General features: G+C 44.7%; 1 protein-coding gene across 2 annotated transcripts in view; it reads left to right on the forward strand.

Annotated features, from left to right (window-relative positions):
- Nucleotides 1-24,745, forward strand: part of ASTN2 (astrotactin 2) — an 845,639-nt gene that overhangs the window by 224,980 nt on the left and 595,914 nt on the right. The gene's annotated exons all lie outside the window — the stretch shown is intronic.

The following is a 24,745-nucleotide window of genomic DNA, read 5'->3' on the forward strand; positions in this document are numbered from 1 at the left end:
GATGACTCAGAACTATATGGATTTCTATTCTCCTTAAACTCATAAGATTTTAGCAATTATGGAATGATGTTTTCAGGGAAAAAATGAATATGATCAACACAAGATAGAGACAAAGAAACAGGTACAGATAGTACATTGCATTAGTGATGAAATTTTGGGATTTCTCAGGGTCCAAATGATGGTATTTTTCTCTGTTCATCAGTCTGAGCTCTCAAAAATCCCTAGTTGTGTTTTGATTAAGTTTGTGTTGGCCTTTTTAGGTGAGCTTTCCAAATTAAAAAAAAAAAAAATAAGAAAAATATCTATGTGAACAGTAATGGAAGTTTTAATATCACTCTCTCGTATGTGTCCTTTTATCTTCCCACCAACCCAGTGTCGCAGGAAGAATGGATGTTTCAACATCATTAGCCTTTGAGAAAACTGAGGCAGAGAGATGTCTGACGCCATCCCATTATGTGCCTGTTCCTGGCTGAGCTCTTAGGGGCTGCTGCCTTTGATTGTAGGGGATTTTGCAGCCTGTAGAGAAGAAGATAATGAACAATAAGCATATATGATGAGAAGAGAATGAGGTGGTGCTATAGGCATATAGCAGGGAGACCCACCTAGTCTGGAGGGTCAGTGAGGATTTCTCTGACTGATAGAGAGCTGACTGGAGATGTGATGGACAAGTAACACCTAGCCACGGGAACATGGGGGGTGGGAAGGTGCTGTAGGGAGTCTGGTTTGGCTGGGTGTGGTCAAAAAGGAATGGATAGCGGCAAGTGATGGGGAGGCTGGTATGGGCCAGGTTATAAAGGGCTGTTCCTTGTATGCCATGTGCAAGCATATGACTTTGTCCTAAGGTCGGTGGGAGCCATTAACAGTCTTTAAGCTGGTAAATCATTTCCATTTGGCAGATCCAGTTGACTGTAATGGGGTGGATAGGTTGGAGAGGGGAGAGACAGCGGGACCAAGGCAGGGGATTTGTAGGGCAACAGAGAGTTCCAGATGTCCCGGGCTCTTCTTCCTGGTGACTTGACCCTTCAGACTCCATATCTGCATGTTTGTTTTTGGTCTCCCTCTTTCCATTCCTCAGCACTGTCTTTTTTTTTTTTTTTTTTAAGATTGATTTTTTTTATTTTAGAGAGAGGGGTGTGGGGGCAGGAGGGGCAAAGGGAGAGAGAGAATCCTCAAGCTGACTCCAGGCTGAGCACAGAGCCCGCCAACTCAGGGCTCGATCCAGAGGTCATGACCTGAGCTGAAATCAAGGGCTGCTTAACCGACTGAGCCACCCAGGTGCACCTATCAGCACTGATTTTATTTCTCTTGGTGAGACCCAATGCCTGTGTATTGGATAACTAGTTAACTAAGTTCAGAACTGTTTGTTATAGGTATTTTAAGTGCTAAAGAGATACTTCTTTACTTCATGATCACGTTCTTGTGATAATAACTTTTTTTTAATGGAGACTTACCATGTGTTAGACATTGTACTAGGTGTTTTACATCTAGTTTCTCATTTCATCTTCCAACCAATTTTCTAGGGAGGTGGTATTATCTATTTTGATGGACGCAGAGTAGAGTTCAAGAAGCATGAAGTGACGTGCTCGGCAACTCACAGCTGAATGTGGGGAGGAAAGGGACAGTGTTTTATGTTTACTACTGGAATTTCAAATATCTGCGGTGAGCAGGGTGCCAGGCTCAGGGCTCTGGGGGAATGAAGACATGGCTCTCATGCTTAGGAACCTACAGTCTCATGGCACATGGGATCGTTAGCATGAGTGACTATGGAACATTCATGTGATGGGCTGCTGCGTTCCAGGTGGGAAGGGCAGGGACAGAGCAGTGGCAGTTGAGAGGTGAGGGAGTCTCTTCTTTGAGCTGGAAGAGCCAGGCAGAGCTATACTAAAGCCCCCAGAAAGGAGCCCAGGCCTCCCACTTAGAATCCCACGTTGCGTTTTGTTGGCAAGGCTAAGTTACTCCACCTACCTGAGCCTCCATTGGCTCAACTTTGAGGCAGGGGTTGAAGTAAAGTATGACGTGTAATGCACTGAAATCATACAAGACATGTGGTAAGTGTTCAGCAGATAGATTACACACGTTCTCTGAGTGAGTGCAAATGCATATGGCGGGAGAGATGTGAAATGGGTAGGGCAACAGTGGGGAGGCATTCTGAGGAGCCATGACCTCTCCAAGCTATTGCATGGCCACCATGTGGGCAGTGGGAGTTATGCAGCTTAGTGCTTGTCAGCATGGGCTCTGAAGTCAGACTGTGCATTCCGGTACTTCCTCCATCCTGTGCTAGCCCTGTGACCTTGGGGGGAGTTCGTTAGCTGAACTGCGTTCGTTAGCTTCCCGAGCTGCATGCAGTTTCTTCATCTGTAAAATGCCTATGATGAGTTATTTAATTCATAGGATTACTGTGGGAAATAAAAGGCAATCCATATAGGTGCTCAGCCCAGTGTCAACCCAGAGAAAGTGCTGAGTCCACCTTGGCCATCACCATTCGTCCTCGTGCATATCTGCTGAGAACCAGATGCCCGAGCCTCCCAGCAGGGTTCATGCAAGAAGGGTGAGGCACGTGCCAGGACAGTGGTACCAAGGCCCGACCCCGTACAGTGAAGGCAGGAATCCCTGAGTAGTGTTCTCAGAAGAGCTTCCCTGCTTCAGCCCAGACCCATGCCTCATAGAGATGTTTCATTAACAGCTCAAATCCAGCCATGAATAACATACTCCAGGGCCCACTGGCTGCCTAGAGGGGGTGTGGGCGGGGGTCTAGGGAGACCAAGAGGCTGAAGATCTGTTTTGACTTGATGGTTATTGATCTTTCTCCAAACTTCACGCAACATTAGGCTGGATTCTGCCGTGTGTTCATTAATGCCGGAGTGGAGGCTTCCTCCAGGCTTCTGTTCACTTTTCATTTACACCCAGTGACAGCCTCACCAGGTGATGCCCTGGAGTGCGAATCTATAAAAACAATCAGTGACATGGGGCCACAGGGTTCTTTGGCGAGCTAGGCCCAGCTGAGAACACCAGACTGAGCCCTCCTGCCTTCCTGTTCTGACCCTGGCTTGGCTGTCATTCCCGCTGTCTAGGACTCAGTCTTGCCGTCTGTAAGCAGTGGTTTTGAAGGTTTCGTGTACTTTAAAAAGGCAATTCTTCTAAAACTCATTTTACAAACCAACAGGAAGACAAATACCATATGATTTCACTCATGTGGAATTTAAGAAACAGATGAACATAGGGAAGGGAAGGAAAAATAAAATAAGAGGAGATCAGAGAGGGAGACAAACCATAGGAGACTCTTAAGGAGGTGAGTGGGGGGATGGGGTAACTGGGTGATGGGCATTAAGGAGGGCACGTGATGTAATGAGCACTGGGTGTTATATGCAACTGATGAATCACTAAATTCTTGCCTCTGAAACAAATAATACAATATATGTTAGCTAAATTGAATTTAAATTTAAAAAATTAAAAAAAAAACAACGGAGGTGATATCTTAGGTGGGAATATATTTTAAGACAGAACTTTTATTAAACCAGTTGTTTAGAAATTAAAAAAAAAATCACTTAACCCATGAAGATCAGTGCTTTGGAACTCAGTGGACGTGTTGAGCCTCTATTCATTCATTCATTCATTCATTCATTTGGCATGCACTGTCTACTCTGTGCCAGATACTATGCACTGGAGAAATACTGGAGAAATAGTAGTAAATTATGCAACTATGGTCTGTGTCTATGTGGATCCCTTTCCAGTAGAGGAAGGGAGCAATCATGCATCATTGCAAATATGACAAGTGTTACAAGAGCAAGGAGTCCATGATAAGATGGGAACGATTAGGAAAACTACCTAACCCAATGGGAATAAGACTTAATGATCAATTCATGTTTGAACCAAAGGGGGAAATGCATTATTTGGAACCATAAATTGTATACATTGATTGAATCATGGTATAGAGAATGGCTCATAAGTTAGGAGATAAACACTCAAGTCAAATTCTGCCACATCCCTGCTAAGTAATTTTTATCTGGATGCGTTGCAATGATTCTATTAAATTAAAAACAAAAAGAAAGCCCTCCTTGGAATGGGAAAAGCCATATTGATATAATGCAATAGTAAATGTAACAAAAATAGTATTAGAAACTTATAACCTAATATGTTGCCAAGAATGGCCCATAGGATACAGTCACAAAGCATCTTTAGTTTTCTCTTTTATTACCCCTTTATATTTGTATTAATATCTCCTCTGCCCCTGTATAAAAAACAGAATGACTTTTCTATAAGCATTAGGTAATGCAAAGTCCAACATTTACTTAACATAGCACAACACGATCTCAACTCTTGGATGCCCAACATCATGTAATAAGCGAGCCCTTAGTCTCCATTAAAAGGTGAGCCTCCCTCTCCAGTTCTCCTCTCCCAGTAGTTACCTTGGGATAGTTACCTTGGCAGCTGAGAAAGGTAGGTGACACCTGGTTTCTCTTTTCTGCTTATTGCTTTCCCTTTCTTACCTTTTAGCTATCGTTTCTAATCCCTCAGGGGTTGGGGTGTGGATGAGGAGGGAGGAAACATAAGAGGATCATGAAAGGTCTGACTTGATGGCATTGTCATAACTTGATTTCAACAACAGTGAGCCTGGTCGAATGAGTGCTGGCTCTTCCAAGGCATTTTCATGATTTCCTCAGAGACCCGCCTGCATTCCTAAAGATCCCTCCTCTGAGGTCCCTTAATGTGTCTGGATACATCCCTGTTTCCCCATGTTCATTCATGCATTCTATGACTTTAGAAATTTCTCTAGCTTCCCTCCAGTGAGATCTGTTCACCCTTCTAGGCAACAGCATTCCTTCTGACTTCGCATAATTTGGGCCGTTAATACCTGCACCGCACTTGCAACGTGCTGGATGTTTTCCCTAGATGTACTCATTTAATCCTCATAATGCCCCACGTTAGTATGATGATTATCCCTGTTTTACAGTAAAGAACCTGAGCCTTAGAAAACTTAGTGAACTTGCCCAAGCTCTTCCAGCTGGAATATGGAGGGGCCAGGATGTGAGCCCACACAGTCTAGCTTAGCGTCCTTCTTTTAACAGCTATTGTGTACTTCGACCTTGTACCGGTCTTCTCTGGCTTCTCATCCCGTCTAGGTCACAGAGAACAGTCTGGTGGTGTAGGCTGATTCCCCACAACTGCTTTGCTGTCACTAGAGCAGCTGGCCAGCCCATCTCTCACTGAACACCAGCTCCCTGGGCAAGGACCACATGTGAAACTCTCAGAGTGGTGCCTTGGGAGCCCTTTTCATTAGGCTTGCTCGGGGCCGGGTGCTCCCACCATCATCATTCCCTCCCCTCCCCAGGCAGGAGGAGATGGGGCTCGCAGTGATGCTGTTTCCCAAGCAGTCACCTAAGGACCCTTTCTTCAAAAATCATTGGTCGAGCCTCTCATGGTGTTAAGGAGTTTACTAGTTCACGAACTTGTTCTTAACTACTCACTATTCATAGGATCTACCAGTGATCCATCTTCAGACTCATTTTGATGTCTACGTACGTCACTTTGGGGTCTCAGCTAAAATTTCCATTTCTCATCCAGTTGCAAAGTTAAATTATGGACTGTCTTTGAGCCTCTGTTTTTTTTTTTTTCCATCTATAACATATAGTGATAAAAAGTCTCCTATATATTATATATGGTTATGATATAGATCAACTAATAAATCTGGAGTTGCTTAAGATAAAACAAAATATTCTAAAGCAAGTGTGGCACTTATTTGAACAATTGTAACAGTTATCTGCGCCTTTTCCTCCTTCTGTAAATTTTCTTGTGCTGTTTCTCCTTCCTGGGATTTTCCTCTCCCATCTCCACATATGTGAATCTAACATGGTCTTTAAGAACTAGTTCAAAAAGCTCTTGTTCCAGGAAACTTTCTCCAACTTTTAACTCCCAGCCCTTTGCTGTACCTGTTATGAGGTTTAATTCTGCTTACTTTTGCAAGAGCTGTTTTTATATAACTTTCCTAAGAAAAACTGTAAGAGACTACCTGCCCATCATCGTCATCATGCTACCATACCTATCAAAAACCTGTCCCTTCTTTAGAACATAAGACAGTACCCACACTGGTCAGGTTGTTGTTGTTTTTATGTTGTATGGATGGAGTTTTTAGAAGCTGGGTTTCCACACTTGCATTTCATTTATTAAAAAAAAAAAAATCTTCATTATGTGCCTACTACATTCCAGTCAATACCATAGGTGCTGGTGATATAACAGTTTAACAGAGAAAAATAAAGCAGGGCAGGGGGATAAAACATGAGGTTACAAAGAAGCACTATATATTTAAAAACTCTGTTAAAGGCATCTCGGTAGCCCTTAAATAAGGAAATCTTGTCATATCATCCGTGCCCACTTCTGTGTCACCATGGCCACATCTCTTTGACCTGACCCCCGACTCTAGGCGCTTAGACCCTAAGTGGTATGGTTTTCATGGTACAGTGAAAGTGGAAAGATGTATAGGTGTTGTCATTTAGATCGCCGTTCAGCAAATATCCACTCTCCAGCCACCACTGTGAGTAGAGTGTGCTTTCCTGTCCCAGTGATCCTGGGCTTGGCCATCTCACTGCTTGAACCACTGAGATGTTAACACGTTTTGACACAGACAAAAGCTTGAAATGTACTTATACAGTGGAATTTCCTTCTCGTGCTTTCTCACATCTCTGTGGGAATATGCCCCAGAGAGCCCGCTGGTCCAAAGAGGATGAGAGACACATGAAGTAGACCTGAAACCAGCCTCCAGCTTGCAGCAAGCAAAGCCCAGTCTGAACAACTTGACCTTGACTTGACCCACAGACACATGAATGAATACAATTTTGAATGGAAAAAGTTGGTGTTTTTTTTTTGTTGTTGTTTTTTTGTTTTTTGTGGTTTTTTTTTGGAGTGGTTCTTCATGGTAGTAACTAGCTAATACTAGAATCAAGGATTACATCTCAGCTTGTCCATTGTCGTTCTTCACATTGACCAACTTTCTTAACTCCTTAGACTCTCAGTTTCTTCATCTGTAAAATGGTAACAAAAAACAAACTTCATGGACGTGTTTTGATGAGGAAATCAGTTGATAGATGGGAAGCAGCTGGTCCGTGCGCAGCAACTTTTTTCTCTCAGCATCCGAAAGCTTTGAGCATGCTTCCCAGTTGCCTCCTAGAAATACCCAAGCAAGCTCAGCTCCCAGACATGGACTCTGGCCAGGTTTTTTTGGACTGTTCTGACTTGCTCCTTGCTGACTTTACCAGTCTTTATTCTTCTCTCTCAATAGTAACTCCAACCCCTTTTTTTTTTTTTTTTTTTGCCTGAGAAATTTCAATAAGCATGTCGCGCTCGTTGGATAGTCCATGCTGGCATTTGAGCTTCCGGTATATGTTTATAATTATGCCACATTATCTTAATTACAATGATGTGAGGAAGGGAGTAGGGGGGAAGGATTGAAAAAGAAAACTGTTCAGGAAAATGCTCCATGAAAAATAACTCACAGTTAGGGGACGACAGGCCTGTGATTGGGGTTGTAATTGGAAATGGCACTATTAATACAATACTTATTCATTCTATATAATAAAAAAATGGGAACGCCTTCCGCAATTATCCAGTTCCAAATGAAATTAACATTCCATGGCATTTCCCATAAATGGTTGGTTTGCACACATCGATGGAGACAATTAGCTTGGAAGTGAGTGACGGCTCTGACTGGAGAGAGGGTGAGGTAGGGAAGGTCAGGCCCATCCAGAAGGATGAGGGTGAAGATGGGAAAACAGTGAAGATCAGAGCAGGCAATATATCTGGTTTCTGGGAATAGCAGTGAGACTCCAGTGATTGGACTTATGGGTCTTAGCCGTAGAAGTCTTCATGATAAGCTCATTGAACAGGTGAGTGCAAATATTTACGTGAGTCGAGTTTACTTCAGTTTCAAGTTCAGCTGTCCACAAGCCCTCCTGCTCATTATACCAGTGCCCTCCTTGGCTATCTGCTTGAACCCTCTAGTCCTCCAGAAATCCCAGAGTCTGGGTCATGGCCTTGCCCAACAGTCCCTGCTCTGCGGCCACTTACTCACTGCAGTTGATGGTGAGATGAAGAAATGTCTTCATGCCATGACTTTATTTTGTGTTTTCTGTCATGAATATTTTGATTTGGTTTTGTAGGCAAGTTGGTTATGGTAAGGAAAAGATCACTGAGGTGTCATCCTTTTGTAATTGAAAAGGGAATCATTCAGGTAACTTTTAGATATATTGGGGTGTAGTTACCTCTCAAATCATAGTTGATGCCATTCCCAGGCGGGGTGGGGGGGGTGCAAGGATTCATTCTTGATTCATTCTTGATTTCTCTGTATCTCCTCCAATTTAGATCTAAGTCCAATCATTCCTGTCTATTCTACTCCATATATATATAATAATATATATACATATTATATATATATTATATATATAATATATATACATATTATATATGTATTATATATATAATATATTATATATATTTAGGGAATGTATATATACATATATATATATATATATGTATATATACATGATATATTTTGAATATATACCTTGTTTTCTTTGTCCTTCGACATTGCCATAGTTAAGATCTGTATCTTCTTTTGTCTAGACTTACACAGCTTCTTGAATAAATGCATAGTCACTAAAATTGGACCAGGGTTAGTATCTTGACTCAACCCAATAATTAGTATTGGGGCCCTGAACATAATTTGAATTCTAAGCTTAAATTCTTCTACAAAAAGCAATTTATTGAAGTGCTTACCTCATATGGCTGTTGTGAGGATTAAACTGGAAAATTCAGGTAAAACGCTTCACACGGTTACTGGCACATGCTGAGTGGCTCAATACATTTCAGCTCCTTTTATCTTGATTATCATTATCCATTCATTTCCCTCTTCCAAACTGGCAGTCACATTAATCTTTCTTATGTACATTTCTGACAGTGCCACGCTTCTGATCAGAATCTTCCTATGTATCCATATATCTCATAATACATATATGTATAATCTTCCCTCTTATACAGACTAAAGTTCAAATGCTTAGCTTGGCATTCAGGTTTCTCCCTGATGTGTCCACAGTCTTGTTTTCACCTCATCTGTAGCATTGTCCCTCCAGGAATGCTGAACTCCAGTCATTATAAATGACTTCTCATTTTTTGAGCTGAAGATGACTTTGAACTTCTGTATCTTTGCATATGCCACTTTGGAAACCTCTCTCATTCTTGTTTGATATCCCACACCCTACGTCAAAGTGTTGCTTTAGTCCCTGTGCTTTGCAGGTGATGCTGAAGTCAACCAGACAGGTGGACTTCTCTCTCCACTTGGCTTCTCTTCTCCGTATCTTCCTCTTGTCTTTTTTTTTTTTTTTAATAAGTGCTTAAGTCATGAGTTAATTAAGAAACTCTTTTTTATATTTAGCCCAGCTCAGTCCACCTTTAATTTAACTTCATCTTGGTGTAATTCACTGCATCATCAGGCTCTTTTGAGGACTGACTCTGAAATTTCACCTGGGTGAATGACTTCCAGCAGATTTCTCACTGACCTGCATCCATGTGTCTTTTTTCATTCCAGCCTGTAATTGCTAGAGATGTGCCTGTCTCCCCTCCATATTCCTCCTCTGCAGTCAAATACGGCTCAAGAGTAGATGCTCTGACCATGAAGAGAGGCAGGCGGGAGGTTAATGGGCTTCCTTCTTGTCAATGTCTTCCTTGCTCGGGCATCATTAATTTACTACAAACAGGTGGAGACTTGCCGATCCGCTGCACAGCTGACTTGCTATCGTGTCTTAGCTCTCTTCTACCTAGAACCAGACAAAGGATCAATTGGTTCTGAGCCCAGATACATGGACAAGAGGGTTCATGCTTGTGTGGGTGTGTGTGTTGGAGGGATGAAGACAGGGAGAGAGCAGGGAGGGGCATCTTCTTGATCTTGTACCTATGAGAGCAAGGTGAATTTTTTGAGTGTCTGCTAAGGGGAAGACAATTCAAATTAAGATTTTGTTTCTTCCTCCATAATTATTGAAAAAGATTTAGAATAAAAACTAGAACCTCATGTTTTAAATTGACAGGATATTGGACTGTAAGGGTTATCATTGGTCTGGTCTCTTAGTTCACTGTTACTTGGTATTTGGATCTCTTCTATGTTATATTTGGAATGTGGCCCCTCTGTCTGATTACTCCCAGTTTTAGAGAACTTGCCACCTTCACCAGCTCTTTTTTCCCCATAGTTAGAAAGCTCTGCCATGTAGTGGGCTCTAAGATAATAACAATTACTATTACAGTTGTTATTGATGCTACTGTTCTTAAGACTACGGATCTTAGAACCAGACATATCTCAATTTGAATCCCAGCCCTCCCACTTAACACTTAGGTTACCTTGGGACAGTGGTTCTCAACCAGCGGTGACTTTGCCCCTCCGGGGGCGTTGGGCAATATCTGGAGACACTTTGGTAGTCACAACTTGAAGAAGGGACTAGTAGCCTCTAACCGGCAGAGGCCAGGGATGCCGCTGCACATTCTACATCACATAAGACAGTCCCCACACCGAGGCTTTCTGCGGTCTTAAATGTGAGTGTTGCTGAGGTGGAGAAGCCTTGCCTTCATCAGGAGCCTGAACTGTCTCAGGGTCAGTCTTCCCATCTGTAAAAAAGAGATATAAATAGAGTTTGCTTCACAGCAGCATTGCAAATTATGGGAAATTATATCTTGGACACTTTAGCAGGTGCCTGGCCCAGTGTAAGCACTTAGAAAAAATAGCTCTTGTAATTATAACATATGTAAAGCATGCACCATGGTGCATGGGACTTAGCTACAGTAATGAGGATGATAAACATGAGTATTAGATGTACTATGACTACTATAGCAGCCCCTCAAATAATTGAAGGCGGCTAACTTTTACTTTCTCCTACTGTCTTATTGTTCCTCATGATACCTTTCCAAGCCTTCATATCAGGCTAGCTTTTCATACCTGGCCTGTTCTGCTTTGCTAATTGCATTTTAACGTGACATTCAGATCTCAACACAGTCCTCTAGGCGTGGCCTGAGCAGTGCACGGTGGAGCTGTCGCCTTCGGGTTCTGAGACTTTATGTTTCTATTCATGTTGCTTTTTTTAGTGATTGCCTTACTGTTAACTCGCACTGAGATCTCTGATGCCCAAATTATTGAACAGAAATGACCTAAGTAAGGAGATGAAAAACGCCCGGCTGAATGTATGTTTATAAAATGTACATTTTGGGGGGCACCTGGGTGGCTCGGTAGGTTAAGCGTCTGCCTTCCCCTCAGGTCATGATCCCAGGGTCCTGGGATCAAGTCCCTCATCGGGCTCCCCGCCGAGCAGGGATCCTACGTCTCCCTCTCCGAATCTCCCTGATTGTGTGGTCATTCTCTTTCTCTCTCTGCCAAATAAATAAACCAAATCTTTCAAAAAATTTAAAAAAAATAAAATGTACGTTTTTGGTGAGGACTCCAAAAAAACCCTACACGGACACTTCTGTCTAACCCAGGCTTTTGGGTTCAGCTTCTGGAGGTTGGAATCAGGAAGTAACAGATAAGAGCTGAAAGGTGAGGAAGAAGAGGCAGACCACCAAGAGGAGAGGGGTAGCCCTTGTGGCTTGTAATCCCCGGATACTCCTCATCAGAAGAGTCGCAGGGACGTGAGATTCCTTCCAGGGCTCTCAGAACCTGCAGTGTTGCTACTACATGAGCTTGGCTTAAGGTTCGATCGCAGCCTCACTGTCTCTCTCTCTCTGTCTTTCTTTTATCACATTTCTCTACCTCATTGTGCACATCGAGCAAAATGAGAGCATTCCTCAAGACCCATTCGCCCGTGCACGCAGGCTCCCTGTGCAAATGGCTCCCTAGGATGGATCTCTATTATTTCACCAAAAAACATCAGAGGAGGAATTTGTTCTGCTCCGCTAAAGACATGATTTCCAGTTCTTTCTACTGTCTTAGCTTAGTTTTTTGACTGCTCCCTGGGAAAAGGATGCAGAAAAAAGGAGGTATCCATAAGGTATCCATAATACTTAACTGAGCTAGCTTAACTGGGACTGAGTAAGGGAAGAAGAAGATAATTCAGGATTATCTAGCCGTGGAACAAAACGAATGCCTCAGATACATGTGTGACCCCATATCCACACAGTAGCCCCCACAGGTGCTTGGGACAGCCCCAACATGCCACAGCCTGGTCCCTTTTCTGTTCTCTCCACATCCTTTTTTCTTTCCTCCTATTATCTGCATCATTTCAGCCGTGGTTAAAACCACAGGCCTCAGACCAGCCTGGGCCCCAGGTCCAGCTGTGTCCCCATAGGGTGAATCTAATGCCACCCGTTTCCCAAGTTTGTGGTGAGTGGGATATTAGGTCATGGTGTCTGGCGTAAACACTCAACAAGTCAATCAACACGAAGCAGTGGTGTCACCAATGTGCTTATGTAAACCTTTCCTATAGGTCGCCTCCTCTCCATTTAGTAAATGAAGAATGCCTGAGGACCAGAGAGGCAGGGTCACTGTACCCCATGGTGAGCCTATGCTAATGGGCAGGTCCAGGATTTGAACCTCAGCGTAATAAGATAATTTTGCACAGTGTTTCTACCGTGTTGTTTTGTCTCACTTCTTTATATGGACACTGGCGCTATGACTAAGGATGTGAAAAACAGAATTTAGAAGGCTAGTCTTTAAGAAGCTATAGCAGAGTGACAATATTGCCAACTTCATAGTGGCCCAGTTTATCAAATGATTTAACATGCATATCACAGGAATCTGTATTTCCTGAGGCTCAGAGAGGCTTGGTGAGGTGTCCAAAGTCGCACAGCAGCTGAGCTGGAGCTCATGATTGGGTCTTCTTCTCCCAGATCTGCTGAGTTTTCAATTCAGGATTCTCTGCTCTCCCCTCCCACTGATGTTACTCTCAATGGTTTCTCCATCCGTTTTTGTGTGGTGGTGGCATGTAATCACAAATAATAAAGCAAGCCTGCTCTCACTGTCATGTGGGAATGGGAAATTGAAATTATAAGTCATTAAATGGAAAATCCCCAGCCTTATAGTAACGCCAACTCAGCCTCAATCCATTACTGCCTATATATTTAGCCAGTCTATTTTTAAGAGTTTAATATTGAGAAATAGGACATATTTATAATGCAGCTGCATTAATTTCACTGCAAAATCCCTGCCACTTGCTATAGTTGACTTACATGTGTTTAAATTTATAACCACCCTTTTGCACCGGGAAGATATGCCCTTAGTTTAAAGGAAGATGGGTGGAAAATCTGCCAGTTGCAGTAGTAAGATTGTATAAATTCCATATCCTGCTCTCGGTAAACCCCTCCCCCCACCATAGCATGGCTTAGTAATGGACTTCTGTCACAGTATGTATTTTTCATACCCCTCACTCAGTGGCCAGTCATATACACCTTGTAACATTTGTTCACTCATTGGCCGAGCATAGCCCAACCCTGCAAGCTCTAAATGGATGTGTTAATAGTCTTTATGCCACCAAAGAGGGACACCTCAGTTTCAGGTCATTGTTATTTCTGGGATATTCTTCATAATTATCATTAATGTGGATCAAAGGGAAACTGGCTAAGAGGGGTTACTTTCATCTATTCCAATATGCAAGTCAGTTCATTAAATCATGTTTATTGGTCGCACTCCAAAACAACCCATGCAGTAATATTTGAAGATTTTTGTCCAACTCTGCTATTCATAGGTTATATGACACTTGAAAAATTAATTAATCTTGGTGTGCCTCACTTACCCATTTGTAAGATGGAAATAATAATATGTATCTTGACAGGCTGTATACCAGTCAATCATTCCAACAGTAGTGCTACATAACAAACAGCTACAAAATCGCAGTGGCATCCAATAATAAACATCAGTTTGTCATGTGTCTGAGGATTAGATGGAGGTTTATGCTTATCTTAGATTGGTTTGCTCATCATCTACAGATGGGTGGGGGTCGGTGCCCTAGGCTATAAGAGTAGGGTGGCTGGTCCATGCTGCAGAACTGTGAATCTACCATGTGTCATTCATCCTCCCTGCACCAACAGGCTAGCTGAGACAGGTCCTCTTTATGGTTGTGGCAGGTGTAAATGTGTGACAGAAGAATGTGGTACCTTTTGAAGCCTATGCTCGTAACTGACCTATGTTGACTTTCACCCACATACCATTGGACAAAACAAGTCACACAGCCAAGAGCAAATCAAGGTGCAATGAAGTGCATTCCATCTACAAAGAGGCTATAGCAAGGGTGTAGGTGGGGTGTGTGTGTGAAGAAATAAGGCTAATAATTTCATGCACCACAGTCATTATGAAAATTATATTCAATCATAACTGTTTACCTGAATACCTATCACTTTACTCCATAAATGGTAAATGTTATTATTACTGCTATTATGATTACGTGACTAATGAGATGTCCTTGACAAATTGGAATGGAAATTTAAGTGAACCTTGGTCACAGATCAACCAGGGAGGTCTAAGCTGACTCTCTGGGGGGAAAAAATGAAACCATGAAAATGTTAAATTTCTGGGGAGAAAGGGAGTTGGGGTAAGAGGGTGGGCATCTTTCCTCCTTGCTGCCAGAAAACAGCTTCCTCTGGCTCATGATGATGGAGCTAGGTCTTCATCAGAAACATATATATATATTTGAGACCTAGGAATCCCTTAGAGGTTGAAGCATAAGCTTAATGAGCATGGCAGAGCAAGGCATGAGGGTAGACAGAGGGCCATGAGCGGAAGTTCTGGATCCAGGATTCATGTTGCAGCTGTACCTAGGTCCCAGGTTTTGGCTATATGCATGGCGTGACCATGGGAATTGGCTGAAGGAGAGTGGAGACGGAACGCCTGGACTTCACAGGAGCCAGGCATGACGGTAAAGTTTATACATGAGAGGACAACAGGGAGTTCGAGTCCACAGTCTTTAGTCAAAGGCGATGAGTTACCCAAAAGGGAAGGGAAGAACGCAGTGTGCATTAAGCTTTGACTCCGCGCAAGGCCCTCTGCAAGCTTATCTCACTTAAGCCGGCTAACAATAATGATACTAAAGGCTATACTTCGTGGAGTGCTTAATCTGTTTTGGGTCCTGAGCTAAGCACTTTGCATATATTATTGCATTGAATTTTAACCAGAAAAACCCCACAAAACCCCACACTTCTTGAGGGAGATTTATGCTCAAGGTTTTACAGGCGAAGAACTGGGATTTAGGGCCGTAAAGAAACATACCCAGCACCTAAAGCCACATAGTGCGTCGATGAGAGAGAATGGAGTTGAAACCCAAGCCTGAGGGATTCCTACAGTGCAGGCACATCCCGTACCCAGAGTATCTGAGATAGCAGGGCCGGGCACGGGAAAGGGTGGTGGGGCCGGAGGGCAGGGCTCTCAAAGTAAGTGGGCTCTTTGAATGAGGCTTTGGGAAAGGAGATGGAAGTGCGAAACAGGAGCCACCCCTCTTCCTAGTTGAAGGTGGATTTTCTTGGTAATGATATCATCTCTCACTTGAATCTCTAGAACCAAACTGTGTGGGGTTTTCTCTACAATCCTTGTCCCTTTCGCCTGTGGATGGCACTCTTTATATAGTCCGCTTTACCTGGTTCTGCATTCTCTAAGGCTCGGACGAGTTGGCATCTCCTCCAGGAATTTTCCAGAGCCTTTCCACTTGCAAAAGGAATTGGAGGGCACGTTCTCAGTGTTCTTGTCACACTTCTCTGGGCATTTAGCACATGGTATTATCATTATGTTTATGTGTCTCTTCTTTTTTTTTTTTTTTTTTTTAAGATTTTATTTATTTATTTTGACAGAGATAGAGACAGCTAGCGAGAGAGGGAACACAAGCAGGGGGAGTGGGAGAGGAAGAAGCAGGCTCATAGCGGAGGAGCCTGATGTGGGACTCGATCCCGGAACGCCGGGATCACGCCCTGAGCCGAAGGCAGGCGCTTAACCGCTGTGCCACCCAGGCGCCCCTACGTGTCTCTTCCACTAAAGAGCATCATGCTTGACAGAAAGGGCAATGTACATTTCATCCCCGTGTCCCCAGTGCCCATGTCTGGATGCAGCACCCAGGACTGGTGTTGGCTGCAGAATGCCAGTTGTAGAATATAGGTGGGCCTCCAGTCCCGGGCAGCGCAGAGACACACTCTTGGCCTTCCTGTGCAGTTACAGCAAGGGTGAATCTGGGAGGAATTTGGCTAGGGTCTGTGAGTCCCAACAGATTCTGGACTCATCTATGCCCTGCAGGTTTGGGCAGAAGATCAGGATTCATGATGACTGATGGTTTAAGATCTTTTTGGCCATAAAAATGACAGTATTAGCTCTCATTTCTTAAATGCTTACTCTGCATCAGGCACCGCGATAAGCATTTTAGCATCTCATTTAATCCAAAAACAGCTTTATGAATTTGGAATTGCAAACCTCAGCTTAACACTTGGGAAAGCTGAGACTTTGTGTGGTTAAGTGGTTTGCCCACATCTCACAGCTGGTAAGAAACAGGGCTTAACATTCCAAACTGCAGCTGATTCCAAAGCCTTTCCATGGCCATGCTTTGCTATCCAGGTGCTAATCAACTGACCAAGGAGGCCCGGACCCTGCCTGTCCAGTGACTTGACCCTTTCTCTCTTGCACAGGACTGGCTGGCCTGCTGTTTCAACTTCAGCCCAAACTCTGGAAATCACCTGTGCCTCTCTGGTCTCTATAAAAATAGGAGATTGCAAGGATAGCATTCTCGAGAGATGAGAAGGGTCTGAAAAGTAGAGAGTGCAGTTCTTGTGGTTACTGCATTCATCTTATTGAAAGCACAGTTTCATTTACATTTACAACTGCAGGGCCATGGAGCTGGAAAGAATCTTCGAGACCATCTGTGTCCTGGCTAGGGACTATGGAACCAGTTCCGGAGAACCTGGAAGGTATTGTGTTTTTAAGAGAGCAGAGGAAAATATCACTAATTCTCATTCCATCATTCCAGCTTGATACGGTTCTCCAGCAGAAATTATGACCACCCTCAAAGTCTGCACGTTTAGCTGACAGGCCCAAGATCGTGTTTGTAAGAAAAGGCTGTTCCCAAGTTTTCCAATTTATATTTGCTGCTGTTTGTTCATTTGTCTTGCCTGTAGGCGCTAGCTTGAAGATAAGCTGTAGCAGGCATCAAAGGTTTAAGAAAATGTGTGGGAGGGAAAAATAAAAAACTAAACTAAAAAGTGAGAAAATTCTATCCATCAACTTTTTAACCCTGAGAATTGGGAAGAGGTGGCCATTTAAAAAAAAATGCGTCTCTGGGTTTTGTTTTAAATTTGTTCTACTCGTGAAGTATTGTCATCTGGTTGAGGAATACTGACTATTTTCTTATTTTTTTTCTTTTCTTTTCATGAAGAGGTGGCTCCTATATGAAATGCAGTGTTGGATTCAGTGACCAGATTCTCACACCTGCCCAATGTGATGGCTCTTTGCTTTCATACCTGGTCTTCCTGGCTGGCATGTACTTTAGGACAGGGATGTCTTCTTATTACTGTCCCCACAATCCTGGCATCTAAGTGTGTCCAGTCCAAAGCCTGGGGACACAGACTGAGGTCTGTATTAGTCAGGGTTGTCTAGAGAAATGGAACCAATAGGAGGAATCTATATCTCCATCACCTATTGATTATATATATTTTTTCTATCTCTCTGTCTCTCTACTGCTTTCTATCACTATCAGCATCTATCTAGAGATTTGTTTCTTTGTGTGTTTATTTGTTTTAAGGACATAACTCCTATGATTCCGGAGGCTGACAAGTCCCAAATCTTCAGGGTAGACCAATAGGCTAGTTAATGCTGCAGCTCCAGTGTGAAGGTGATTTGCTGGCAGAATTCTTCTTCCCTTGAGGGAGGTCAGGTTTTTTTCTGTGAAGGCCTTCAACTAGTTGGGTGAAGCCCACCCTCATTATGGAGGGTTATCTGCCTTACTCAACGTCTACTGAGTTGGAGGTTAACCTTATCTAAACAACAACAACAACAACAAACCTTCACAGAAACATCAAGAATAATAATGCTTGACCAACTACCTCTGTACTGTGGCCTAAACAAGTTGGTATATAAAATTAAACGTCACTAGATCTGAGGTTAAAATTATCTTAGAATTTTGGGAATTAGGGAAGAGTAGTGGAAACAGGAGACCGGAGGGCTGGACCTTGGTCTTCTGCAGACTTTTGTCGTGACTTTGTCTCATGGTGCCTTTGTTTTCACATACGAATAAAAGAGGAACTATATACGCTCTGAAAGAATTTTCAAAGTGGATATTTTATAATGCAAGGGACTTTCAAAATGAATGAATGGACACATGAATGGATGGATGGATGGTTGAATGAAATGATTGACCAGTCATGAAGCCAAAGGGTAAGTGAGAGGACGTTTGTTAATGAGTGTTCTTTCTTGAGCACTTACTATGTTCTAGAAGCTTTGTTAGACAATTTATGTAAATAATTATATTCAGTCTTCCCACAGCCCTACAGACTTTTACAAAGGAAGAAATTGAGCTTGTGAAAGAGAAGGGAGTGACTCAAGGTCACACGTGGCAGAGCTGATGTTGGAACCTGAGTTGGCATTGTCACTTGCACTAGTCAGTATGCCTAGTTAATACCCACGTGCGGCTTTGTTCTCTGAACATAGTTCTGTAGTGAGACAAAGCTGACAAAATGGGGCATGAGTTGAGCCTAGGACCTCCAGGCTGGACAGTCTTGACCATCAACACTGAGCAAGATTCCCCTGGCATAGCTGGCCAGTTTTAAGTCAAGGTGAGCCCAAGGCTCCAGCCAGGGCCAGGTTGCCTGGGGCTTCTTGCCTGGATGATTTAAGAGGGACTGTGCTGTCAGAGTCACTTTCCAGGCCCTGAGAACTAACCTCCAAACCCCAAGACTGGACTCTCCATTTCCATCCACCAACAAACCAGAAAGAAGATGCATTGTGTGGTGCGGTGGATGGAGCCAGGGTCATCAGTGTCCCTGTAACCTGGGTCCCATTCCCAGCTCTGCCATTCTTCAGCTATGTGACCCTAGGAGATGATGTAACTTCCCTGAGCCTCAGTTTCCTTATTTCAAACACCAGCTAATGGTACTTACCTTTCAAGCCTTTTAGGAGGAATAAATGAGAAACTGTAAGGAGATGCCAGGCTCCTTGCCTAGCAAAGAATTTGTATTCAAGAATGGTGAATTTTCTTCCTGCAGAGGCTAGATGAGTCTAGAACAATTAAAGAGGGTGATGAAGGTGGTGTGGGAACCTGACCCAAACTTACACAAGTGTCAGTGGTAGGACATCCCAGGCTGTGGGGTGGGTGGTTGGGATTGAATGTGGGATTGTTGGGTTCTAGGGTAGACACAGAGTACAGGGCGGAGGACCAGGCTGGAGCTTGCCTGGTATCTGGGAACCATATGCCTTTGCCAAGGCCCTTAAGGTCAACCCTCCCTTCCACCTCTCCTTTCCCTTCTCCTGCCTTCACTGTCTCCTCTCCTGTCCTTGCTACTCCCCCCCCTTCCCATTCCGTCTGAAATCTTTTCCTGCTCTCTCCTCCCCTTCCACTCTTCTCTGCCCCCTCCTTTCATCTCCCTGCCTTTATTACTGACAACGCTTTTCCTTACCATTCTTGTTTCTCTCTTCCTCCCTCCTCCCCTTTTCTCTCCTCCCCTCTCTCTGTCTTGGGAGCTGGGGCTCCTCTGCTCAGGCCCCAGCGGTTCATACCCATTAAACCTGACAGTGTCTCATATGGTAGAAAGAGGCAGCTTCCCCCTCCCGCCCCTCCCTTCCCGGGCCTGCCGCGATGCTCAGATCAGGCACCATCTGTTGCATTCATCCAGGCGACGGGTGAGCATTTTGCTGCTCTGGGGAGGCAGAGCTCAGCGGGTACCAGGAGGTAGTGTGGCTTGTTTGGACAACTTGATATATTGATATTGATAGAGCTACCAAAAGGGATCAGAGGGATGGGGGCGGGGGAGAGTGGGAGGCAGAACGAGGTGGGCCACGGAGGGGCTTGCACAGGCACTTCCCCTGTAAGTCTGGGCTCTTGGCACTGCTGCCGAGGCGAGAGCAGCCAAACAGATGGATGGGATTTGCTACAGCCGGGATCAGAAACCTGTGCAGCTCAGAGGAGCAAACCTTCCCTCTCTGCATCTTCCTCTCCTCCCAGCCAGTCCTGTCTACATCAATTTTGGAGAAAGGAAAGCAGAAATAGCAGGATGGGAAGAGGCTGATCTTTAGAATTGGTGAATGTTAGAGGCACGACAAAAAGCGATGGTGTATCAGTCGAGGTCTCAGCTGGACAAAGGGACCTTCGTATGGGCCTTTTAGGAGAAATTCAATGAAGCAATTATTTATGGGGCATAGGCAGAGTGAAGAGAATCAACAGGGGGGTATTGAAGACCCAGGGACAAGAAATTTCAGGAAGCCACTACTGACTCTTAGAACCGAAGGGGCAGGGAGAGGAAATGGTTTTCCTGAAGGATTTGAGGACTGGATCTGTGGACAGGGGCCCCTGGCAGAAGCTGTGATTGTCAAGGGTCCCAGACTCTGAGGAGTAGAGTGCAGAGACAGGAAAGGAGCAAGGGAAGACCTATGTCCAAATCCTCTCCTCCCGTACCCTGCCAGAGCATCCCAATGGGCAAAGCCAACTGGTGGCCATGTAACAAGGAGCAGGGATATAGTGCGTTGAAGGTCTGCCTCCAGGACATAGAGTGGGGCGGAATGAACCTGGGGTGGCGCTGGATCAGGGAGAGCAAATGGAGAAGAGCCCATACAGATCCAGAATGAACATGTGTTCTGTTGCCTGCACGGTGCCAGAAGCTGGTGTTCGTAACCACCACACACTGTGCTTCTGAACCTCTTCCAAGGAGTGCGTGTGTAGACTCTCCAGAGAGTCTAGCTCTCTCCTGGGAGCGTGAGACCCACGTAACCCGCCGTCTACTTGACACCTCTCCTTACACATCCGGGAGACACCAGCTATTCATAGCTCAGACCCAACTCATGTTTTTGGTCCTCTGGAATGTGTTCTCTTCCAGAGCTCCCCTTCTCCTTGAGAGGCGCCTTCATGACGCCTCTGTGGAAGCCAGGCCGGAGTCATCTTCCATACGTGCTACTCCCTCTCCCGCATTTTCCAGTCAGCCACCGCCTCCTAAGGGAGTTGTGTCTGCAGGGTAACTCTCAGATGTGCCCACTTCTCTGTCTGCACTATTTCTGTCTCTGTTCTTCCTGCTCCACTGTCTACTCTCTCTCTCTCTCTCTGCTGCCCAATCCAGGGGATCATCCCGTATGGGGACTTCTGCACCAATGCCCCGTCCTCCTGGCTGGTCTTTCTTCTATTTCTGTCCATCTCCAGTGAATTCTGCTGCCTGCTGCTGGAACGATCTTTCGTGCATGAAAATCTGATCAAGCCACTCTTCTGTCTAAAACCGTCAGTGTGTTCTGTCCTTAAAAAGGCCCAGAAGGGTGGGGGATAGGGTTGGGGTTGGGGGATGGGGTTGGTGTTGGGATTAGGGTTAGGACTTCCTACCTCTCCAGCACGATCTCATGCCACTTGCTTTCAGTGTTTGGGGCCCAGTGAGTGGTGGTGCTGTCCCTTCCACATCCCTTCTCCTTAAAGGGCTCTTTGTTTGGATTTGTCCCCTCCTCTTGTATTCTCTTCGCCCCCCCCCCCACCTCCTCATCACCTGATTAACTCCTACTCTTTTCAACCCTTAGTCCCACTACCCACTCCTTGAAGCAAGTGTCCGTGATATTCTTAAACTAGGTCATATTCCGCTAAGAGAGCCTCTTAATATCCTCTTTCACCTCTCCTTTGTGGGATATGTCACTTAAAAAGGTTTACATGTCTGTGTCAATCATTTCACTAATCTTGGTCCATCCTGTCTATATGGTGAGCATTATGGGGGGAGTTGTTTGTCTTTTTACCATCGTACCTTGTTATGGACTGTATGCCTGCATCCCCCACGGAGTCGTATGTTGAAGCCTTCACCTCAGTGTGACTGCGTTTGTCTCCTTGGGCTGACGTAACAAAATAGCGTAGATAGGGTGGCTTAAACAACGGACATTTATTTGCTCACTGTTCTGGAGGCTCGAAGGCCAAGATCAGGACGCCGACACAGCTGGGGTCTGGCTTACAGATGGCTGCCTTCTCACTGTGTGCTCACATAGCCTTCACTCAGTGTATGCATGTACGCGGGGAAAGCAAGAGGAGAGAGAGAGATTTCTTCTTCTTATAAAGACACTGATCCTATTGGATTAGGACCTCACCTTTATGACCTCATTTAAATTTAATTACCTACTAAAAGCCCTATCTCCAAATACAGTCACACCAGGGGTTAGGGCTTCAACATAAGAAATTTGGAGGGACACAGGTCAATCCACAGCAGACTGTATTTGGAGATAGGTTCTTTAAGAGGTAATTAAAATTAAATAAGATCATTAAGGTGGGGCCCTGATCGGATAGGACTGTGGTGTCAGAAAAAGAGGAAGATCTATCTCTTTCGGTTTCTCTTTCTCTTTGTCTCTGCCTCCCTGCCTCGGGTTCTCTCTCCCTACTATGTGAGCACATGGTGAGAAGATGACTGTCTGTAAGCCAAGGAGAGAGACCTCAGTAGAACCCAACCATCCTGGCACCCTGATCTCAGACTTCCCGCCTGCAGAGCTGTGAGAACATAAATTTTTGTTAAGTCACTCAATCTGTGATTTTCGTTTTGGTGGCCCGAGCTAAGACAATACCTCCTGTCCTTGTCACAGATACGTTATGGGTTTTCTGGAAACACTGTTGAATGGATGCATGAACAAATAGGAAGATGAATGAAGGCATGGATGTTGGCAGACCTGTATGAGCCCCTCCCTTGGAGGATTCCAGACTATGGATTGCTCTAAACTTTTAACTACAGTATAGTCCAGCTCTTACAGCATCGGGCCAGTGATGCTCATCCCTGGGTTTAAACCATCAGGACTGGGCGTGGAAGTGCTTCTCAGAATTGGAGGTTAGCCTCTTGATGGAGGGCTGTGCCTCGTAGGCTTGAAGTAGGTGTCCCGTGTCTGGGTTGCTCTTCTTGGTTCACCTTTAAGTAGACCTAATGGAGATCTCTAAGGAGACAGCAAGACAGGCAGGTGAGAAAGTTATAATGCCAACATGCGGTCCATGTGTATCATCAATTGTCTTTTCCTGAGCAAACATAGATTCCCCCTATGTCCTCAAAGACAGACCTTCTCACAGAGCCCCGTGCCCAAACCAGCTATGCCCCAGAGGCATCTGTCTAAGCTGAAAAGCTTACCTGGGAAAACAGGAGCTCCTTAGAAATTGGTGTGGGGATGTTCAGAAGCCTTCTTTGTCCAGTCCGGTGAAATCCCTTCAAAGAAACAGGAATCTTTTGCTCATACCATCTCCTGGCCTCAGACAGCAGGTAGCTCAAACTGAAGAAGCGTTCTTGCCTCTAGAGACATAGATGGAGGGAGGGCTGAGCTTGAAGATTTCAAAGTTGGGGCTCTCTTTGGGAATTTCTCAGAACAAAGGCAGTGAGGCCATTTAGACAATTTCCTTTGCTTCGTTCCCATTTCCTCTCCTTGCCTTTTATGTTGCCCCTCTCCTTCCTTCTTGAGCTTTTCTGCTTTTTTTTTTTTCTTTTATCTTCCACCTTTTTCTCTCTGCCCTTCTGACCTCACTCTTAGGATTCTCTGGAACTTTCTACCAGTCTCAATTTTGAAACTTTATAAGAATGAGGCTACTAACAAATCCATCATGCGTATTGATACAAATGAAGCATTGGACCGGGAGTTAGAAGGCTTGACTTTGCCACTTGCTAGCTTGGAGTGAGACATATGCCTTGTTTAGGGGGTCGGGAGACTCAGTTTTCCTTCGGTAAAGTTGGGCTATTGTACCCAGTGATCTCCATGTCACAGTACTGTAGTTTTATCTCCTCAAATGTTGTTTGACCTGTGGACTGCCGTTTTCCTGCACTGCCAGCGTCCTGGTTCAGGCCGTCATGGCCTCTGGCTGGCTACCGCCAAAGCTTCGGCACTGGCCTCTCTCTACCTCTGCGTGCATTCTCCACACTCTCGTTAGGAGGTGTTATCCAAGGGACTTATTTTGAACATGCCAGTTTTCTGTGAATTCTCAGTGAACAACTTTTGCCATTAGGATGCATTCCCAACTCCCCCGTGTGACTGACGGCGATCTACCTCCCTGGCCTCATCTCGCCTTCCCATGCTCCCTTGGAGCCACACTGAACTCCTGTCAGTTGCTTAAGCGCCATGCTCTTTCTGGCTTCGGATCTTTGTACATGCCTCTCCTCCTACCCAGTCAGTCTTTCTTATCCCAATTCTCTTTAGTAACCCTACCCTGATTCTACTCTCTTTGCTAATTCCTAGTCACCCTTAAGGTGCCTCCTCCAGGAAGCCTGCCTTGACTCCCAGGATGGGTGAAAGGACACTTCTTGGTGCTACTCTGGTACTCTGTACTCTCCTATCACAAAAGTATAGCAGCGTTGGGAATGCCTGGATATGTGTCCTTCCTAGCTATGAATTCCTTGAATCATGGATTATGTCTGACTTTTCACCACCCTATCTCAAGGGCTTGGGGCACTGCCTGGAACATGGTGTGTGTTGAATGCATAAGTGAGGAGGCCGACAGATCCTGGCATTTGTGGCTTCTTTATCATCGTGGGTTGGGGAGGGAGCTCTAGGGACTCAGGGTGGCCAGGCCCAGTCCTCCAGGGGCTGGGGGTGGGCCGAGCCCTAACCTCAGCCCCATTGCCCACCCTG

This window comes from Ursus americanus, chromosome 18 (assembly GCF_024610735.1).
Source record: "Ursus americanus isolate L20-20 chromosome 18, mUrsAme1.1.p, whole genome shotgun sequence".
NCBI classification, from domain to species: domain Eukaryota; kingdom Metazoa; phylum Chordata; class Mammalia; order Carnivora; family Ursidae; genus Ursus; species Ursus americanus.